General features: G+C 41.5%; 1 pseudogene; it reads left to right on the top strand.

Annotated features, from left to right (window-relative positions):
- The window catches only part of LOC131483358 (zinc finger protein 850-like), a 455,811-nt pseudogene that overhangs the window by 271,272 nt on the left and 161,573 nt on the right, over nucleotides 1–22,966 (top strand).

Raw genomic sequence — 22,966 nt, 5'->3', positions numbered from 1 at the left:
TGGTTTGGTATCAGTCTTCCAGTACCCATCCTGAAGTACTAGGGTGGTTGGGAGACCTGGTATAGCTTCTCTGAATATCACTTAACCCTGACCTAAAACAGGAAGGAAAAATAGAAAATTTGGAAATGATCACACCAATTTCTGCTTAATGATCTAATACACACGCACACGCACAATGAGTGAAACTAAATCACACACACACACACACTACACAGAAACCCAATTCATGAAAAAAAATTATTAGGTCACACACCCCTAGTCCCACCCACCTCTTGATGTTGGATGTGGGTGAAGCCTAGGCCTGCCTTGTTCCCAAGGTATCCACTCCCAGTGTACTCACTCACCAGGAAGGGTGAAGCCTCTTGAGTCCAGGCAGTCAAAGGCCCAGGTCATCAATTGGCCATAGTGGCTGAACCTAGGGTCGCAAGTATGGACTCCAATCTGGCTCAGGTCCTCCCAGGAACAGAAAGTGTACGTGAGAATAGAGAAAATATGTAGATTTCTACTAAATACCAGTTGCTCACATTCAGGATGTGGATACAGAAACTGGATCTCAAAATCATTTTTTTAATTTATCTTTTTAGAGACAGAGAAGTTTTATTTGCACAGTGATCATGTGAGCAGGGGAAGAGGAAGCAAGGGGAAAGCCCTTCTCAAAAGAAAACTAGGTGGGGTGTGCTTCTTGAAATTAGAGACACCCAGTTAATAACTTGAATGTTGTCACAACCCTTGTTTACTGAAGTAGGATGTATAACTGTTTTCTCCCACTCCTCTGTTTTCTCCCAATTCCTGTGAATCCCATCCTTCCACCCTATTCCACACTCCTACATTTGTATACTAAGTTAAAGAAAAGAATCACTGAGCTTTCCTGGTAACATTTGGTTCAGTGCACAATATGGGACTGGAAAAAGACTTCCTGCTCTTATACAAGAGCTATGTGGCTGGATTGAGCAAATAAAAGATTCCACAAGGTTTATACTAAACTTGTGGAAATGACCCTTGGCACCTCATGACTCTGCACAAACACGAACACACGCACTAAACCACGCAGCAACGTAATCCCCAGCCACTTCCTACCTCCAGCAATACCGCCAGACTGATAGTGCTTTTAGGACATAGGGGGTAGAGATAGGAAGTATAACAGTTTAGGAATTTAGAGGCTATAACCACCAACTACCTATTTTCACTTTTACTACCATGTCAGTTTTCAGATTAGAAGCAAGCCTCTGGATCCTTATATTTTGAAAACTGTTGGATTGACAGTACCCAGAAGAGGCCAATCTTCTGCATGCCTTGATACTCTCTAAGTGGATCCTGAATCCCAACTACCTGACATGGGACCAAAGTTCTGGCCTCCTTTTTCATACTTCACATTCACTTATCATCATTGGAGGAGGGATGAGAGTCCAGGCATCAAAAAATATTCACTTTCGTTTGAGTTTTTATGCACCATCTCTGGGAGGTGTTCACATGAGTCCCCCCAAGGGCAAAGAGAAAGAAACTTATTCACAATGGGCAATAATGTGTACCACCTCACCCAGAAAAAAAGGCTGAGACTTGTGACTTCCTTCTCCCAATGTTATGGGCTACGCAACCAGTTCAGGGTCACCAGCTTGAAAGCCACACCCCCACTCCATCTAGGCTTTCCCTTCTGCCCACCTGTGGCACTCACCTATCATCACCTGGAACTGAGGGTGGGTGGTACTGCATTTTTTGGTAACCATTCCCCTCGCAAGCCCCAATAAAGGCCCATGATAGGGAGAGGCTTGCTCTCTTGGTCACATGTTTCTGCGGAGTCTAGATGGTTTCTGCTTTTGTGATTCTGCCTTAATTGCTTGGCTGGGAGCTGTGCGAAATCCTGGCCTGACAGTCTATGTGACAATCACCCGGCAGGACACCTGGCAGTTCACGTAGGTAGACCACTCCTCAGGAAGGAGGTCCCTGGTGTTTGATAAGAATCATTGCCTTATAGCCAATCAGTACATACTTTTTGAATGCTGCTTGCTTGCAACTTACGAATACAAGCCTGCCAACTTTTATTTTTTAAAAGTTCACAGCTAAAACTGAACAATCATAACTTGTTGGGAGCACTGCACGAGTGCCCTGCCCTAAAATAATGACTGGTTCAAGGCCAGAAGGCAGCAGGAAGACAGAAGGTCACAGGTGAGGCGGATCTGCCTCCTTTCCAGGGCCTGGCCAGTCAGGTAGCACCCAGTGGACCCACGGGAATGCAAGTGATGGGAGTGAGAGCTGAAATTGCTATGGCAATAAGTATAGTTATTGTTATTTTATAGGCTAGCCTGTTTTTGCAATTTTTTGGAGCATAGAAAATGTAGCTGTTTTAGCTGCTTCTATAATTTTTAGCTAGAGGAATTAAGGATGCTTTTATTAAAGAAAAGTGCTTTTGATTATTGTTTTGTTGTTTATGGAGTTGCAGGGTTTATAGTTGTAGGGGGATTTAATATTTGTAATTTTTGTTTTTAGAATTATATTTTTTCTCTTGTAAACTATTTTCCCATCGAATAATGGGCAAGTTGTAAAAATAGAAATGTGGTAGGAATGTACTACTGATTAGCAGGTAATCGCATGTGCCTTGGCCTTGGAGTCCTGGCTGCTGCTCCATGGCTACTGTTAAAGAATGAATAATGGCTTGCTTTGAAGAATATGAATACAGTGTTTTAAAGAATTATCTCTGGGGACACCTGCTTAGCCCTGAAGTGCAGACGGAATGACCGAATGTCTGTACATGCCCCCTTAGTCTTGAAGTAAAAAAAAATAGAACAATTAGTTGCTTGTGCAGAAGCTTGTGAGGTTTTGAGTAAATAAAAAGGACAGCTTTTTCTTGGGCTGTGGTGAGAACGCATCAAGTGTCAGTGTCTGTGTCTTTCTTTATCGCCGACTCCACGCACCCTTCCCGAGCTCCGAACTCTCGGCTGGAGCTGGACTCCGGCAATAACTGTATAATTATATGGAATTGTCCTGGCATGGATTGGGGGCAGACCAGGCTGAATCAGTTCAAGTCATCCACTGGCAAATCCAAGTACCAGAACAGAGTGTGGATCGAGCCAGAATTGGGCACAGCAAAAATCAGTACACATTATGTAATGCCAAGGTGAGATGACGTATACCAGATGTGAACACAGCACCCAACCACCACACGTGAGAACCAGGAAGGGAGGTGGAGGAGCCAGTAGGGGGATATGTGGTTGGCGGATCCCTTGCTGGACAGTTACTCCCAATGGAGAGCGTGAGCTGGGATAGGGGCAGATCAGACAAGGCAGGGCTACAACACCTGTGGGCCTCATGTGGACTAGATCAGGGAAAAGCCAGGCTGGGCTGATTATTCCTATTGGTGCAAACTACAATCACAGTGGGTGAGGGTTGTTTGGGTTTAGGTGCAGTAGAAGCTGGCAGAAGCTGGCACTGGGTGCTAATTCTGTCAAGTCAAATCACAGAACCACCTGAGACTGCATAATCCGGGTGTGGGAGTTGAAATAGTGGGATCCTATTTCTGCGTCACCACACAGGAAGGCACAGAATCCAGGACAGGGGTTGGGGTGGTTAGACAGAAAGGCACCCAACAACATCCATGAGGGCTGGATAGTTGAGCTGGTTAGATTGAACTAGGCTTTATTACCCAATGATATGTATGAGAGCCCAATGGGATGTGGGACACACTGCACTAGTCTGCTACATATACTGGCAAATCAGGGTAGGGGCGGGCCTGGTGGGGGTTACTGTGGGTCGCTCTGACTGAGCTGCAGCTCCCACTGGTTTGTGTGAGGGCAGAGTATGAATTGGGCTGGATTCAGGCTAGACTGCAACATCCATTGGTTCCAGTAGAAAATGGGGATGGAAACAGAACCAACCCAACAATTGCAACCACCAGCTGATTGATGTGATGGCCATGTACTTGCTAGTTCACACAAGAATCTGGTCTGGGAACACCTCAGACAATGTTTCCTTGCGGATCCCCCCAATTCAAAAGCTAGACTCAGAACCATGAAAAGACAGAGAACAGGACAAGTCAATCAACTACCTCAGCCATATGTTGGCAGTGAAGAACTGGGCAAACGAAGACTCTATGAAGGACTATGTCAATCAGTGGATTCTTCAACGACCTCAGCATGCTTGGAGTGGTGAGACAGGCAACAATTCATAACTGTTGAACTGCCAAAAACACTTGAGCAAGACCCTCGGAGCATGCCCCACCTCAGGGACCTGGGATGGGTGGGAGACTGGGTGGGGCTCCTCCCTTAAAGTCCCCCTTCACCTCAGATATATGAAGGAAACAATATGGAAATAATAGTCTTACCCATTTTCCCATAACCCTTGAACTTCTTTCCCCTAATTAACTATGTAACGATTGTCAAAAATAAAATAAAAAAATGGAAAAAGGAAAAAAATGTGTGTTTATATGTACTGGAAATTTAGATATACAGAGGCAATGTGAGAAACATGGGAAGATCTTCCATGTGTTGATTCACTTTCCAAAAATTCATAGCTTCCAGAGCTGAGCAACTTTAAAGCCAAGAACCAGGAGGTTTTTCTGGGTCTCCCATACAAGTGTATAGTCACAAGCCTGTGGGGTGTCCACAACAGTTTTCCCAAGCCACAGGCTGCTGAGGTCCCTGCGGTGGGTGTGGAAGACACGAAGATGTGAAGAGAACTTTTCCATTGCAGGATAGGCTGCAAGGAATTTCCTGCTGCATGGCGAGGCCCAGCCAGATGTCTCCACAACCATCTGAAAGCAGTTCCACCTCCCTTTGCATAGACACCAGACAACCCCACAGAGATTTCTGTAATCTATTTAGGCATTGTCTGCCACTGTGGAGTTGCTTTTTACAATCAATGTGAGCTTGGAAGATGATCTTGGTGATAACGTCTTAGCATAAGGGCATTTTAATATTCCTGCTCGCTCAGCTGCCCCTCTGATCACATGAAAATCAAGGGTGTTAAGTCCCTACATGTAGCAGGAACCTATACTTAGGGTTGTCCTCCCACACTGACCAAATGCTAATCAAGGATGTTAAGTCCCTCTTTGTAGTGGAAATCTCTTCTTTCCCTTTTTCACTAATCTTTAGGTCCCTCCTTCTGTGATGCACTTCCTCCCTTAACTGACTCAAGACTAAGTTGTGGAATCAGGATTGTAATAGGAATGTGTTCCTGATTGCATGTACCATCTATTGAGAAATTCCTGACCACAGGATTAGGGCGGCTGATATCCTGCGTCAACGTTAAACAATTGGCAGGACTGTCCTTAGGAATGCCTGCTTGACAAGGTGTGAAAAGTGGGTGTCAGAGTTTGTGAAGGCTTCTGTATAAAACAAAGAGGACAGCTTTCTCACACAGTCCATTATGATTCTGAAACTGTAGTGGTCCATTTATTTTCTATGCCTACTCTAAGCACCCTTCTCAAGTTCTGAACTTCACTTGAGCTGGACTCTGGCAACGGATGTTAAGTGGGGCTGCCAGGGCACAAAGCAGTGTTCATAATCCCGGTGCATGCAAAGTGAAGGACAGCCACTAGGCTACCATGCCATGCCCTCGGGCTTGATCTCTAGAAATGACTTATGTGGGCCTTTCAATAACCCCCTCTACACTTCATACATGAGTTGAGAAAAACCCAGTTTTTTCAACTTTGTCACTCATGTGGCTTCCTACCTCTGAAAGCTGAACAGCCATAGAACAGCCAGTGCAGATTTGAAGCTGTGTAGTAGCAGCTATTTCCTTGCTAGTTGAGAGACAACCATTACTAATATAAATATAAATACCTGCTTTTCCTAATGTGCCAATCTTGGCCTCTGGATCTGTCAATACTTTCCTATGAACTTATTGCACCAGCTGTAAGAGGCCAAATAAGGGTAACAAATGCAATGAGAAGCAAAGATAACCCACAAAACATGGACAAAGTTGTTGAAAACAATTCCAAAGCATAACGAGCATCATCATCATACCATGGTTCAGTCAAATTTACAGGTAACATTACATATGAGGGCCTTCTCATGATACCAAAAGTACCAGGCATCAGGGAACAATTAAGACAATTGCTGACAATGCACTTAGTACAAATTACAGTGTATACAGAGCCATCTCAGGGAAGCTGAAAGGAACTTAAGACTCCATATTGTAAGGGAGGAATGTTACTTATCAGCAGTCCTTTTGGAAGTAACTTGAGTCCTGCATGGGGATGTTTTTGATGGTAGAGGGTAGTCAGCAGATGTACATGTGATGTGTCCTCATGGCAGGCATTGATCTTCTGAGCATACTTTGCCTTTAAAACATTGGGTGGAAGTGTCTGTTGACCTCAGCAATGGTAGCACTGAGGCTAGAGAAACTCTGTTGTTTTGGCCAGACGGAGGCAAGAAGGAGAGTTACCACCAGGGTTCCTCTCGGTACCTAGCTCACTACTGTTCCTCTGGGCCTCTGGGAAAGTGGGCTGTAGAGGCAATCTTTGGGATGTCAGGTTTACAAGTTAGCCACACCTATATAAATTCTGGAGATCTAACTGTATATTCTGAGAGGCCTTTTGGAGTTTTTAGAGAGGAAGTAGAAGAGAAGTGAAGGAAAAGTTAAAAATAATTATATAGATCACTCTCAGTAACAATATCAGGTGAAAACTATTAAATAACAGCTTTAGAAAATATTTGCCCAAACATCTAATGTTTGCTATAAATTTAAAATAAAGGTACACACTTAGACAATACATTGAAAAAGGCAATGAGAACATAAAATGGGAAACCTGGTTATAAGTGAAATTGAGCAAAAGCATATGGGTGACTTAAAATATTTTCAATGATAGTCTGAGAATTAAATTATGTGAGCCAAAAAAAATATTAGCTTACGACAGCACAATAAAGTAGTTTCAGTAATGATCTAAGATCTTCAGACATTTTAAAATTATAAATTGGTTAGAATTACCCTGTTATTTGTAGTAAAATAAGTTTGCATGGTTATTCAGATGGTTTACAAATATAGATGGAGAATACCAAATGGTGTATAGTAAAGATTTTACCAAGATGGCTTTGGGAGCATATATCAGACAAGTATATCTGTTCTTTAAATATAAAACCTTTGAGTTAGTTAAAAGTATAGCATTTCCCAACTAGCAAACACAGACAGTAATGTATAATAGCAATTAAAAAATTTTTTTTGCAATAACTCTAGCTGGGAAAGAATGGCATAAAACTAAGATCTATCATGTGCCCATTTCTCATCTGACCTCAAGAAACATTGAAGACAAACAATAAAACACACACGTATACACCACCCTTTTTTTTTAAACTATAGTGGATTGTAAGAGTAAAATTTCAAACAATTTTAACAAAAAAACATACAGCAAGACAGACATAGGTGGCCACCACACTCATGCAATTTTAAATAGCTAATAAGCTATGGCTTCTCATATGGACCACGACTCAAGAAGTTGTGTTGCATCCAGCCCTCTCAAGTCCCAGATGAGTACCCAAAACAAGCAAATTTGGATGATGAGGTTCCTGTATATAGGCAGAGGTAGGTGCAAATCCTGCGATCCAGGAAGCCAGGACTGGCAGTGGGGCCATGTGAATCGCCACGGTGGCCTCCCCAGACTACTGAGTCAGGCTCTAGAACTCAGGATGGCTACTACCCTCTGACTGAGGCCTCCAAAATATTACACAGTGCACGAGAGATCATATCAGATAAATTTAGGATTTATTAAGGTGCCTTTATAAACCAAACTTGGTGATAGCAGTACCCAATAAAAAAATTACTAAGTGAAAAGTCAACAATGATAATTCAGTCTGAACTGAAACCCTGAGAGAAAAAAATTGGTCATTACTGAAGACTCTGATTTCAGTTATCTTAGCAACATAAATTAACCAAAAAATATACAGTTAAGAGCCTAGACATATTTACAAAACTGTAAACATTTATCCTTTTCTGGCTTTTTTGTTGTTAAGCATTACCTGTCCTGGAACTTTTTGGAAATATAGAAATTTGAGTTAGACTTCTGTAAAAAAAAAAAATTTTATACTAGCAGTATTTTGATATGACAAAATTCTGCTCCACTTAGCATCTGACAGTATCTTTAGTATAATCCAAAAGCCTACTCAGTTGTTCTATCTGTGAAATGAAACTTTTGAATTTTTTTTTTAAAGATTTATTCATTTTTATTACAGCCAGATATACACAGAGGAGGAGAGACAGAGAGGAAGATCTCCCGTCCGATGTTTCACTCCCCAAGTGAGCCGCAACGGGCCGATGCGCGCCGATCCGATGCCGGGAACCTGGAACCCCCTCCGGGTCTCCCATGCGGGTGCAGTGTCCCAATGCATTGGGCTGTCCTCAACTGCTTTCCCAGGCCACAAGCAGGGAGCTGGATGGCAAGTGGAGCTGCCGGGATTAGAACCGGCGCCCATATGGGATCCCGGGGCTTTCAAGGCGAGGACTTCAGCCGCTAGACCACACCGCCTGGCCCGAAACTTTTGAATTTTTAAAACTGCATACCAAGCACATCAACATTTATAACATCTAGTTGAAATAGAATCTATTTATATAACACAATATAGATTAGATGCAATTATTGGCATTAAGTGACCATCTTAAATACCTATAAAATAGCACATAACTTACCAATCTTCAGCAATGTGAACATACTGAAAGACAGAAAACGCAAAGATCACTTCAATGTAGAATCTTATATTCTGAGACACTTCAGCAAAGTCAGGTCTGGAGTTCACTGGAGCTAACTAGAAAAATTTAATCATTAATTAGATAAAAACAGTTAAGAGGAGATATTATAGTAACATGGGCTTTTAAAACTTTGTTGTTATACCAGAGGATCAGATTTTAATTCCATGAATCAATGATGAATATTTTAGAAAACGCTGCAACCAGTATTTTAAAGACTATATCTATAAATATAAAGACTAGCAGATAAAAGCACATGGGTACATCCCATACCTGGAAAAAATTCAACAGTGGATTAGATGTTACTTTTATATTAAATTATGTCTGGTGTAGAGAAAAAGGAAGCAAGCCATAAGCAAGGATGGCAATCAGGGAGATCTCAATAAAGTCCATCCACGGAAACGGCAATCAATTACCAACAACCTCAAAAACACAGGCATATGTCACAGCAAAATTATAATTTCTCAATATTAACTCTCAACACAAATGGCTTAAATTCATCACTGAAAAGGCACCGATTAGCAGACTGGGTTAAAAATCAGGACCCAACTATATGCTGCTTGCAAGAAACGCATCTAACCAGAAGAAACTTCAGGAAACTCAAAGTGAAAGGATGGAAACAAATATTCCATGCCAATGGACGAGAAAAAAAGGCTGGCGTGGCAGTCCTATTCTCAGATGATACGGACTTCAAAGTAACAAACGTCAAAAAGGACAGGGAAGGGCACTACATCCTCTTGAAAGGGAGGATCCAACAAGAACCAATCGCAATTCTTAACATATATGCTCCTAGCCCGGATGCACCCAGCTATGTGAAACAACTACTTTTGGACTTAAAGGGAGACATAGATGAACATACGATAATTCTGGGAGATCTGAACACCCCACTAACACCAATAGATAGATCAACGCAGCAAAAGCTCAACAGAGAAGCCACAGAACTCACACAAACAATAGAACAACTGGACCTAGTAGACATCTATAGAATATTTCATCCTAAGGCCACAGACTACACCTTTTTCTCAGCAGTGCATGGTACCTTCTCCAGGATAGACCACATAATAGGACACAAAGCAAGTTTAACTAACTACAAAAATATCAGAATCATACCATGTACCTTCTCAGACCATCACGGAGTGAAACTGGAAATCAACAACTCAAAATGTCCCAGGAAACATGTAAACTCCTGGAGGCTGAACAATATGCTACTAAACGAACAATGGGTTAGAGAAGAAATTAAAGACGAGATCAAAAAATTTATGGAAACCAACGAAAACCCAGATACAAATGTCCAAAACTTATGGGACACCGCCAAAGCAGTGTTACGTGGTAAGTTTATTGCAATTAGCGCGCACGTCAAAGCTCAAGAAAGGCAACAAATGCAGGAATTAAGCACAAACCTCCAGGAACTGGAAAAGCAACAGCAGAAGGACCCCACAAACAAGAGGAAACAAGAAATTATCAAAACAAGACAAGAACTAAATCAGAAAGAAATTAAAAAAACCATTCAGAAAATAAATGAATCAAAAAGCTGGTTCTTTGAGAAGATAAACAAAATAGATACCCCACTGGCCCGACTGACAAAGAAAAAACAAGACAAAGCAAGAATTAGCAGCATCAAAGATGAAAAAGGCAACATAACAACAGACACTACTACCATTAAGGAAATAATTAGAAATTATTACAAAGAACTATACGCCAACAAATCCGATAACCACTTGGAAATGGAAAGATTCTTAGAATCCCACCACTTACCAAAACTCACCCCAGAAGCAACAGAAGACCTGAATAAACCCATTACCGAATCAGAAATAGAATCAGTGATTAAAGAGCTCCCAACAAAGAAAAGCCCAGGCCCAGATGGTTTTACCACAGAATTCTACAAAACATTCCAACCAGAGCTAACCCCAATCCTTTACAAGCTCTTCAAAACAATAGAAAAGGAAGCAGTTCTTCCAAACTCATTCTATGAAGCCAATGTCACCTTAATCCCCAAACCGAACAGAGAATTAACAGAGAAGGAAAACTACAGACCGATCTCCCTGATGAACGTTGACGCTAAGATTCTCAACAAAATCCTAGCCAATAGAATACAAAAAAACATCAGACAGATCATCCATCCAGACCAAGTAGGTTTCATCCAGGGAATGCAGGGATGGTTCAACATAAGAAAATCCATAAATGTGATACATCACATCCAAAAACTGAAAAACAAAAACCATATAATAGTATCAATAGATGCAGAAAAAGCCTTCGACAAAATTCAACACCACTTCATGTTAAAAATCCTAACCAGGGTGGGGATAGAAGGAACAATCCACAACATAATCAAAGCAATATATGAAAAACCCAATGCCAGCATCATACTAAATGGAGAAAAACTGGATCCCTTCCCACTGAGATCTGGAACAAGACAAGGCTGCCCACTATCACCACTGCTATTCAATATAGTCCTAGAGGTACTTGCAGAAGCCATAAGACAAGACAAAGAAATCAAAGGAATCCAAATTGGAAATGAAGAAGTCAAGCTTTCACTATTCGCAGATGACATGATTCTCTACATAGAAGAACCAAAAAACTCAATACAAAGACTCCTAGAACTCATACGAGAATTTGGCAGAGTGGCAGGATACAAAATTAATGAACAAAAATCAATAGCCATAGTGTATGCAAATGGCCGCAAGATGGAAGAAGATCTAACCAACAAGCTACCATTCAAAATAACAGAGAAAAGCATGAAATATCTGGGAATAAATTTAACCAAAAGCGTAGATGACCTTTATGAAGAAAATTACAAAACACTCAAAAAACAAATAGAACAAGACCTCGAAAGATGGAACAACATCCCATGCTCCTGGATAGGCAAAATTAATATCATCAAAATGTCTATACTACCAAAAGCAATATATACATTCAATGCAATCCCAATCAAATTACCCACAGCATTCTTCATCGAACTGGAAAAAATGATACACAGATTCATCTGGAAACACAAAAAACCACGAATAGCCAGAACCACTCTGAAGAACAGACACTTAACAGGGGGAATCACAGTACCGGATCTATGGACATACTATAGGGCAGTGGTCATCAAAACAGCCTGGTACTGGCACAAAGATAGAGAAGAAGATCAGTGGAGCAGAATAGAAACAACAGATGGAAACCCACACAGATACAGTCAATTAATCTTCGACAAAAAGACAGACAACAACCCAAGCAAATGGAAAGGTCTGTTCAATAAATGCTGTTGGGACAACTGGTTGATAGCCTGCAGAAACAAAAAGATACACCCACATCTCTCACCATACACCAAGATCGAATCTAAATGGATAAAAGACCTAAACCTACATCCAGAAACCTTCAAACTTTTGGAAGAAAATGTTGGAAACACACTGGAACACTTAGGGGTAGGCCCTCACTTCCTAAAAAAGACTCCAAATGCAGTAGAAATCGAGACCAAAATAAACAATTGGGACCTCATCAAACTAAGAAGCTTCTGTACAGCTAGAGAAACAATCAACAAAGTAAAAAGGCAACCAACAGAATGGGAGAAGATCTTTGCACACTACATAGGAGATAGAGGGCTGATCTCCAGAATATACAAACAACTCCAGAGAAACCAAAACAACAGAACAAACAAACTGCTCAAGAAATGGGCACGGGAAATGGGCAGACATTTCAAAAAAGAACAAACCCAAATGGCAAACAAGCATATGAAAAAATGCTCAAATTCCTTGGCAATAAGGGAAATCCAAATGAAGACAACAATGAGGTACCACCTAACTCCAGTAAGGATGGCACACATACATAATACCACCAACACTTGCTGGCGAGGCTGTGGGGAAAAGGGAACCCTTCTCCACTGCTGGTGGGACTGCAGACTTGTACAGCCTCTATGGCAATCAGTTTGGCGAATACTCAAACAACTGAAAATCAGCATACCATATGATCCAGCAATAGCACTCCTAGGAATATATCCAAAAGATCTCCTACACAAGAAACCAACATGCACGCCTATGTTCATAGCAGCACTATCTACAATCGCAAAAACCTGGAAGCAGCCAAAATGCCCATCAGCGGAAGACTGGATAAGAAAGCTATGGTTCATCTACTCTATGGAATACTACTCAGCTATTAAAAAAAACGAAATGCAGTTCTTTGTGGACAAATGGGCCCGACTGGAATCCATCATGCTAAGAGAAATGAACCAATCCCAAAAGGTTAAATACCACATGTTCGCCTTAATCTGAGATGAAAAGATGACAACTTGAAAGATAGTACCTGTATATTGTAATATTAGTGCAATCTCTAACAACCTGTATCCAATGCAATAAGATAATGCGATATAATCTATAAAACAACAATTAATGTCAGAATACTTAAGATCTACATCAAAAAAGTGTAAAACCTACTATACCCTCAATACGCTATGTTAACTGGTAATGGGGAGGGAGTGCAGGAAAATCTTTCAAGACCATAAAAAGAGTGAGAGAAAAAAAAAAAAAAGTACAATATAGCTTATCAAGGTCAAATCTGGTATTTCATAGACAGCAGACTCAATGTGGCACTAAACAACAATAAAACTACTATACCAATGCATGAGGGGGGAATCGGGTGCGATCCTGACAACCTCTTAACAGGAGGTCATGTGCGTGGAGCAGGGGGGCACTCCAGAGTGGAGCAGGTGGTAAGGAGGAAGCTTGGATCCCAACCATGAAGACTCCCAGATCTTCAACACAAACTACTAATACGAGCAACAAGGACTATACCCCAACTGCCAAGGAGGCCACAGGGAATTGGATGCCCTCGGAGGCCGAGTACTCTGAGGTCACCCACCCCCAACCGGAGCTTCCGCAGGGGATGGAAGAAGTCCAAACACTACCCTGCAGAAACCAATGTCATCGGAAAGACAGCCAGAAGCCCTGAGCGGTCAGCAGACACAGAAGAACAATTAATGTCCTTCAGGACCAGGGAGGAGAGCTTTCTTTGGTCCAAGCCTGGCTCCACCTCTGGACCTCCGCCCTCCCTCGCAGTGACCATCGGGATCGCTTCGACAACCCCTCACAGCAAACAATCATACAAACTAAAAAACAAAAAAAAAACAAAACAAAAAAAACCCTAAAATAAATAGACAAACAACAGAAAGTAGAGCTTGAAATCTGACAGGAAAGAGCTGGCATGGATTGGCTCATGCCTTGCTGGGTGGGACACAAATATTGGTCACTCCTCACCATGGTGTTGAGGATTTCCCTGCACACCACCCCCCCAAAAAAAAATGTTCTGCACCTTAAATGTCGACAAATATCTTGTTAGAGTTAAAAGCCAGTCTGGATTATCCCCAAATCTGCCAAGATCAACAAAATTATACTTCAACACAACAAATGGCTAAATACTAAAATGAAATAGATATGAGACAGCTGAATGGTACCCAGTGGCCTTTTCGGGGTATATAGCAGCCAGTCCGGTCCTGTATATAAACTAAAATTGAGATGTCAATGAGCTAATCATAGGTTGTGGTTAGGACTTGTTTTTTTGTTATTTTGTTCTTTGTTTTTTTTTTTGTTTGTTTGTTTGTTTTTTCTTTAACATACTGGTTACTCAAAACTATGTCAATTCCATAATATTGCAAATTGCTGTTGATGTTATATTGGGACTCTTAATTGACTGGGATGATATTCTACCAGCTCTGACTTCGGACCAGAAATGGTCTCCCCAAGAAACTGTTCAACCCATCTGGACAACAAGTAGCTGGACTCCATGCTTAATATATGTTTGCAAGGAAAGAATCTTGATTGAATTTGAACTGTAATGCTGCATCAAGGTGGAGGAATCCACCAGGGGGGAGGGGAGGGGGAGGGGGAGGGGGAGGGGGATTCCCAAAGCCTATGAAACTGTCATATAATGCTAAATATTAATTAAAAATTAAAAAAAAATTATGTCTGGTGTAAATGTTATTACATTTTTAAAGGTATACCTTAAATAATACCTTAAGAGTTATATTCATAAAATTCAAAATAAAAATTTAATAGAGTTTAAAAAGAGATGTTACTTATGAAAGCACATTGTTTATCAAGTACAAGAGGCTGCATATTCTTCTGTGGGCCCAGTTTATTTTATCTCCTACCTCTCTGGTTTTGGCTAAAAAGGTTGGAGGTACGAGGCTTCACAGAGAAAAAAAAAAGTGAAGCGTCCTGGAGAAACTGCATCTGTGGGATGAGTATCCTAAGAAAGAGGAGCAGGAGGGGATCAGAAGCGAGTGTACCTGCTGGGGAGGAGGAGGAACTTCTGTAGAGGATGCTTGCTGCTGCAAAATGGCAGGGGCGCAGAAATGTAAAGTGGACAAGATTGTCTAATTAGTCAATCTGGAATCTAAGTCTCCAAGTCAGCAAGTCTAAGCCCTGTGGAAAAATGAAAGCATTTCCTCCTCCAAAAGTTAAGAGGAAATTGTGTCCTTTTCATTGGCCCTTAAGGACGTTTTCAAAATCTATGGTTAGAGAAGCTATTCTGTTAGATGACCATCTGTAAAGACTAAAGAAGCAGGTTAAGGAAACAAAAAGGGTTAAAGATAAAGGGGTTAAGGAACAAATCTTTTGAAATATAACCGAATGGCTTAACAAAATGTAAAAGAGATTTTTTTACCTGACTGCTTTGAAATTGTATCTACAAGGGTTGAGTGCTATTTGTCTTGTCTCATCCTTGGATATTAAAAAAGTAAGCTGTTTAGAGCTATAAAGATTAATTCTTTTATTTACATCTTTGCAAAAAAAAAAAAGCTCCTTATTCTTATGACATCTCTTTGTAATTAAGGTGGAGATCAAAGCACAATAAGGTATAACTTTTTATATATGGAAGATTTAGCCACTCTAAAGACCCTTGTTGTCACAAGCATCCAGTTGGGATATGAACAGTAGGTAGTATAATTAATTGTCACGGAAGATATCAACTTTTAATTAGCATTTTCACAATCAATATCAGATTTTAAGTCTGTTACTCTTCCATAGGCACAGCTTGGGTAAGATATTGCCATCTTTTAAACCTCTGATTGTTCAGGGCCCAGGACTGGCCCCGCCAGGAGTTTCCTGATCATAGGCGCTGGCCATCATGATCAATTTTAGATTTACATTTACATACTTTTGCCCAATGTACACCTCTATGGCATTTAGGACTTATCTTTAGGCATTGATCCTTAGCAGTATTAGTGCCACATTTTTGAGCTAAAAGAGATGCTGTTCAGCATTGTTTTGGAAAGTGGCTGGGTTTCCCACAATTAAAACTTTTAGCATTCATTTGTTTCTGAATAACAGTGGTTTGAAACCCTGTAAGGTGAGCAGGATGTTTGAAACTCTGTATGTTACCACAGGCCTTTAGATAACCCATAACTTGTTCACCAGATTTTTGGGTATTTCATTTCCTACAATCTTTCCACATATGTCCCAATTTGCCACAATTATGACATTTAAGTCTATTTTGCTTTAACGCATTGCTTGATGCAGAACTCAACATTTTGGTTTTGTACCTTTCAGAGACAGTATCCATACATGACCCCATTACTTGGGGGGCACAGGACAGGGCCCTCCTATTATCCTGCTTCTGATCCTGTACAGGCTGATTACTCAATTTAGATCGACTGTGAGGCAATAGAACTGTTCCATTTTTGTGGAATTTACACTGACAAGCTTTTTGACAATGAAATCCCTTCTCACACCGCGGACAGACAGTGCGAGGAATATTTAAATTGGGTTTAGCAGTGTCCATATAAGTTTTTCCTGTTTGAAATTTTGGGATGAGTTTCTGGCAGGACAACTGTGGCTAAAATGCCCTACTCCACCACAAGAGTAGCAATTGTTTCTTTTTTTACTTCTTTGATTGCCTCTTGTGTTCTTTAAAATATGAATGGCAGTTTGACCTTGAAGAGCTGCAGCAATAGTTAACCCTTGCATGTAAGATGGAGTTACCTTAGTACAAACTCGAACATAGTCTGACAACATTCCTGTCCTTCTCACTGGCTGAATTAAGGTTTGGCAAGTTGAAGCAGCATTTGCAAAAGCTAGCTGTTTATGAGATCTGTAGCTATATTGTTAATTACTGTCCAGCTCACCGCTTCTGTGGGCCTAAGCTCCAAAATCTTCAAAAGGCTCCTAAGGCTTCTGTTTAACATTTACAAAACCTGAAGTGTTTTGATCTGGAGACGGCAGGCATTTCCATGATCCTATTGCCATGGAGGAGATAAGCTGTAATGTCTCCTTAGATAGAGTAACTTGTTCTGAAATGTCAAGATGAGTGCCCTGTCCTAACAGCGTGTCTAAGGTAAGAGAAGGTTTGCCATGCCTCACAGATCCCTGAGACTTTACTTCTGCCTTAGCTAATTCCTCATTTTCCATTTTCCACACAAGGAAGTTTCCTCCTGTGAGGCAAGCCTTGGCAACCTGAAACCAACCATATGGAGTCATGCACTTTGCTGCTAGTCCCTCCACTATAGTCATAGTGTACGGGGAGTTTGGCCCGTAGTCAGAGACAGCATCCTTTAGTTCTTTAATAAGCTTATAAGGCAACGGTTCCTATTCAGGTTCATTCTATTCATAAATAACAGGAAAACAGAAAAAATCACCTTCCTTATGTGCCTGCTGCATATCTCCTCTAAAGCCAGTCTTTGCTGGATCTGGTCTAGCTGGAAAGGGCTCACAAGGCTTAGCAGAATACCTTGGAGGCTTATCATCAACAGCAGGAGACCTTTTATCATGTATTTCAGCCATTTGTTCTTCTCCACAATCCCTAACTCCTGATCTAAATATTTCTGGTTCCAAAAGATCTTCTTCCTCATCTGTTAAATCTTCCTGATTAGTTTTACAATATTTTACATTATCTTCAGGACAGACACTTTTTATTGAGCCATAACTAAGGCCTAAGCCTCCTTCTCAGGGTCAAGAAGGAGAGTATGTTCTCTTGTCAGGGCTGACGGCATGGAATAAGGCTCAGGGCCCACATCTAGTGCATGCCATAAAACATTCCAGATGGTATATGCAGAGGATGGCATGCCCACTCTTCCATTATTCCAATACCACCTTTTCATATCATTCCCTACCTGAACCCATGTGTGTAAGTCTAAAGCGCTCTACTCAATAAACCACGGGATAACTTTTTGTACAAATTGTAAAAATTCTAATAATTGCTTTTTGCTGACTTTAATGCTCTTCCTCTGTAAGGTATGTTTAATAAAATCAGCATATAAACTTCTTTCACTAGAACCACTCTGGCCCATTTTTACAGCACAGAGGGTACACAACTTTTCAATATAAGTTCTGACTATTCACCCCTCCTAACCTGACCTTCTGTCAGGGCCCTGCAGCACCGTGGGTGAAGTCCTATCCATGCCGCAAACAAAAGGAAAGACCTACCTTCATTGAGCACTCACGTTGGGTGCACCTTGCCAGAGACCAGCTCCAGCTGAGTTCAGAACTCGCGAAGGGTGTGTGGTTGAGGCACAAAAAGAGAAAGAGATGGACCACTAGGATTCCATGATCATTGTGGACTATGCATTAAAGTTTTCCGCTTTATTTATACAGAATCAGTCAAATTTTGGCTCAGACTTTTTACGTCATGGTCATTCTATATCTAGTCTTGAATCAGCTTAAGGGAGGAAGTGTATCACAGGAGGCAGGACCCAAAGATCAAAGAAAGAGGGGAAGAATGTGTTTCCCCTACACCTGGAGAGTTAGCACCCTTGATTAGCATAAGATCAATGGGGAGGAGGATCCTATGCATAGGTTTCTGCTATACCTTTGATTAGCATAGGATCAAAGGGGGAGTTAACACCCCGATCAGCAAATTGTCAATGAGGGCAGCTGTGACAGCAGTGGTGAAAAACCTTTTGGCTAAAAGCGATATCACAACATCAGCTTTCAAGCTCACATTGATACTATATGTTAATTCCGCAGAGGCAGACAATGCCTAAATAGATTACAGAAATTTCAGTGGGACTGTCCGGTGTCCATATAAAGGGAAGCAGAGCTGCATGCAGGTGATCATAGAGATATTGCCGTCAGAGCCCTTCTACACAGCAGGAAGGCCCTTGTGGCCCTGCCAGCAATGGAACAAAACTCTTCACACCTTCCTGTCTTCCACACCCATCACACGGACCCCAGCATTTCTCCATACTGATTGCCATAGAGGCTGTACAAGCCTGCAGTCCCACCAGCAGTGGAGTAGGGTTCCCTTTTCCCCACATCCTCACCAACAAGTGTTGTTGGTGGATATTTTTATGTGAGCCATCCTTACTGGCGTTAGGTGGTACCTCATTGTTGTCTTAATTTGGTTTCCCCTTATTGCCAGGGAACATGAGCATTTTTTCTTATGCTTGTTTGCCATTTGTGTTTGTTCCTTGGTGAAATGTCTGCCCATTTTCCGTGCCCATTTCTTGAGTGGTTTGTTTGTTTTGGTGCTTTGGTTGTTGTGGAGATCTTTGTATATTCTGGATATTAGTCCCCTATCAGCTATGTGGTGCACGAAGATCTTCTTCCATTCTGTGGGTTGCTTTTGACTTTGTTAAATGCTTCCCTTGCTGTGCAGAAGCTGCTTAGTTTGATGAAGTCCCATTTGTGTATTTTGGTATTGATTGCTAGTGCTTTTGATGTCCTTTTTAGGAAGTCGGGGTCAACACCTAAATCTTGCAGAGTGTTTCCAACATTTTCTTCCAAAAGTTTGAAGGTTTCTGGATGTAGATTTAGATCTTTTATCCATTTAGATTTGATCTTAGTGTATGGTGAGAGATGTGGGTCTGGTTTCAGTAGGCTATTAACCAGTTGTCCCAACAGCTTTTACTGAAGAGACCTTCCCATTTGCTTGGATTGTCAACTTTTTGTCAAAGAGTATTTGGCTGTATCTGTGTGGTTCCCTTCTGTTGTTTCTATTCTGCTCCCTTGGTCCTCCTCTCTATCTTTGTGCCGGTACCAGGCTGTTTTGATAACCACCACCCTATAATATGTCTGCGACATAGTATAGAGGTCTGGGACAGTGATTCCCCCTGCTAACGTCCTATTCTTCAGGATGGTTCTAGCTTTTAGTGACGTTTTGGGGTGGCACTGGCTCCTTCTTCTGAATCATTTATTTTCCTGTGGCCTCGCCCCATATCTATGTGATCTGATATTGCTGGCTTCTAATCCTTGAACTCTGCTGCCTAGTGGCTAACCTGAGGTCTTGCTGACTTAGTTTGTTTTTCCTTCTTTGTGGTGCCTTGGTTCCCCTCCCCCTACGTCTTCAGTCTGCAGTATTGTGGGCTCTTTAAAACAGGGTGAAATTTATGGTAGCTATTGGATCTCCCATCTGTGGGTTCCTGTGGCCCTGGGATTGGTTCAGCTCAGTGCTGGGGAGTTCTAGTTGCCAGGTTCACCCAGGATCTTTGTTTCTGTGCCTAATCACCCTCTCCAGCCCATCTGCTCAGATCCAAGCCTGTCGTGAATTGTTTAGTTCAGGCACCCTTCATCATGTTTTGTTCCGAAGATCAGTTCAGGCACCTTTCACTGCATTTTGTTCCCAAGTTCCACTTGCCTCTCACCTCCTGCTAAGGGTGGACACTTTCCTGTGTTAGTGGCTCTCTGAGGTTCACTCCCTGAATTTTGCTCACCATATTTTACTCAAGTCTCTGCAGCCCGGGGCACCTTCCTTGTCCTTCTCAGGTTGTTTATCCTAGTCATTTGTGTCTGTTTTACTGCTGTGTGCCACCTTTTTCAGTCCTGGTGGCATTGGGGGATTTACCACAGTGTTCCCCGTGGTTCTTTTCCCCTCAGGCTCACTTTAGACTGCTACCATCCCTAACTTTTAGGACCCTCGGTCACTTCAGTCTAACTTTGTCAGCCATCTTGACTCCCCTCTCCTGTTATTCTCTTAAACATTTCAAATGACATGTTTTAAATTCACATTGTACTCAAGATCTTAATTTTTCATCAAATGATTAAAACAATAGTAAGATCAGTGCAATCGGTAAGCACGATAAATATAATGAAATGAAAAGATATGTTTCAATCATACAATTTGCACACACAGATCATTAAAACTAGGGTAGAATATCATCAATCAGTATTTGACAAAGATACAAATCAAAAGTGACAAATCATGTTTGCACAATACTGATATATACCACTACCCCCTTTTGTTGCTACTTATTTTTTGCTACTCTACATAACAGAATATCATATTTGCATATGTATACTTAGAATATTTCATTCAACATCTTGGCCTTTAGTTACACTCATTTTGACATATTAGAATTTTGTTTCCACAGCAGAATAACAGCCCGTTGTACACAGATACTACATTTTCCTTATTCAAATATCTGATGATGGACACCTCAATTCATTCAATATCTTGTGTATTATGAATAGTGCTGTTTTTAAAAAGAAGGTATCTCTTTTACACAATGTGTTCCTAACTTTCAGCAAATACAACCATAACTGGCACTAGGGCAGAGGCAGCTCTTTCATCGGTGGGCCAGCTCAAAGTGTATTCTTTCTCCTTCCCACAAATAGTAGCCTATTCAGGGAATTATGTGAAAAGGGCTCCCATTTCTGTGTTGGTGTGTGATAATCCTGTACGTGAAAGGCACATTACACGACACATTTTTAAAAAAGATTTATTTATTTGTTTGTTTATTTATTTATTTTTATTACTAAGTCAGATATAGGGAGAGGAGGAGACACAGAGAGGAAGATCTTCCATCCGATGATTCACACCCCAAGTGAGCCGAAATGACCTGTGCTGATCCGGAGCCAGGAGACTGGAACCTCCTCCAAGTCTCCCACATGCATGGAGGATCTCAAAGCATTGGCCCGTCTTTGACTGCTTTCACAGGCCACAAGCAGGAAACTGGATGGGAGTAGGGTTGCCAGGATTAGAACCAGTGCCTGCATGGATCCTGGATCGTATAAGGCAAGGACTTTAGCCGCTCGGCCATGCTGCTGGGCTCTACATGACACATCTTGAAAAAAACATTGTCTCTCTTACCCTCAGTGCTCATCATTGTTGGTCTTGATAGGGCCTCAACTCTAAATATTAAGTAGCAGAAGTGCTCCAGGTTGTCGCACATAAGATGCAAGACAATGGGCTTCACATTTCCCTCAACACCAGTCTTGGGACCCACTCTTCAATATTTTTTATTTAAAAAGCAGAATTACAGTGAGAAATACAGAAGCAGGGAGATATCTTCCGTCCACTGGTTCATATCCCCAATGGTTTAATTGCAGTAGCTGAGCTGTTGTGAAACCATAAGACAAGAGCAAAACCATGGTGGATTGGCTAGGCTCTTGGACAGCTTACCTACTATGTGACAATGCTGGTCCTGGTGCTCACTCTTACAACGGAAAGACTTCAGGCACAGGCTGACATCTAGTAGCTCATACAATGGCAAGAAACATACTCTGAGAAGCCATGATGCATGAAATCAGTGTGAATCTGAGCAGTAGTGGTGGCAACTGACACATAAACTCCTCCTGAAAGAGGAACTCCAAGAGTCTGATGTCAGAGAATTCCTTTGTCTCTGAGATATGCCTCCTAGAGTCTTGGCTGTTTTTTGACCAGCCATCCCCAAGACTTCTGGGCGCCATGACAATGGTGTAACTTGACTGCAAAACCACCCGAGAAAAAGTGGTGAGGGAAGTCCATTCATTGGGAAGATCATACAAGCATATATACAGTGGAGGGGGAAGGCAGAAGGGTGGTCTCAAAAGTAATCCCACCCTACACTGTTATTGTAACTGGCCAGTAGGCATGCCTATCTCTCTGGATAATCTAATCTAGTCACCAGTTACATTCTGTAAGCAGGTTTGGGAGCTTAATGTTTTGGGCCATGTAGAACAAGATAAGCTAGCACCTGGGCTGAAAACTATACCTTTGGGCAAGATCATTATGTGTGACTGGCAAACAGAATGAGGGTTGCACTTAACTACTTAGAGTTGCTTATCAGGGATATTCTAGCAGAGCTTCGCAGGGAGAAATTAGGATACAGACTATTACTCTGGATGTATGACCAGTGAACAGGCCAACATGGAGTCTCTGTTAGCTGAGACCACTGCCAGGGCTTTGCCTCGGAGACACAATGTGCCATGTACCTATAGCGTCCTGTATGAGATAAGCAGGCAGAGATGCAGGAGAGTTTTCCCATAATTATTATTCAAAGAGAGACAGTGGCTAAATAGGATCCACATTTGGCCAGATATAACAAGAAAATCTTGCCTCTCGAAAAGGTTCATCCTTCAAATTTGGGTGTTTATCACTACAACTGCCACATGCATCATTTGATATCTGT

This window comes from Ochotona princeps, chromosome 25, assembly GCF_030435755.1.
Source record: "Ochotona princeps isolate mOchPri1 chromosome 25, mOchPri1.hap1, whole genome shotgun sequence".
Classification (NCBI taxonomy): Eukaryota; Metazoa; Chordata; class Mammalia; order Lagomorpha; family Ochotonidae; genus Ochotona; species Ochotona princeps.
Note: the sequence above shows the minus strand (reverse complement) of the source record. Positions and strands in the feature narration are given on the sequence as shown.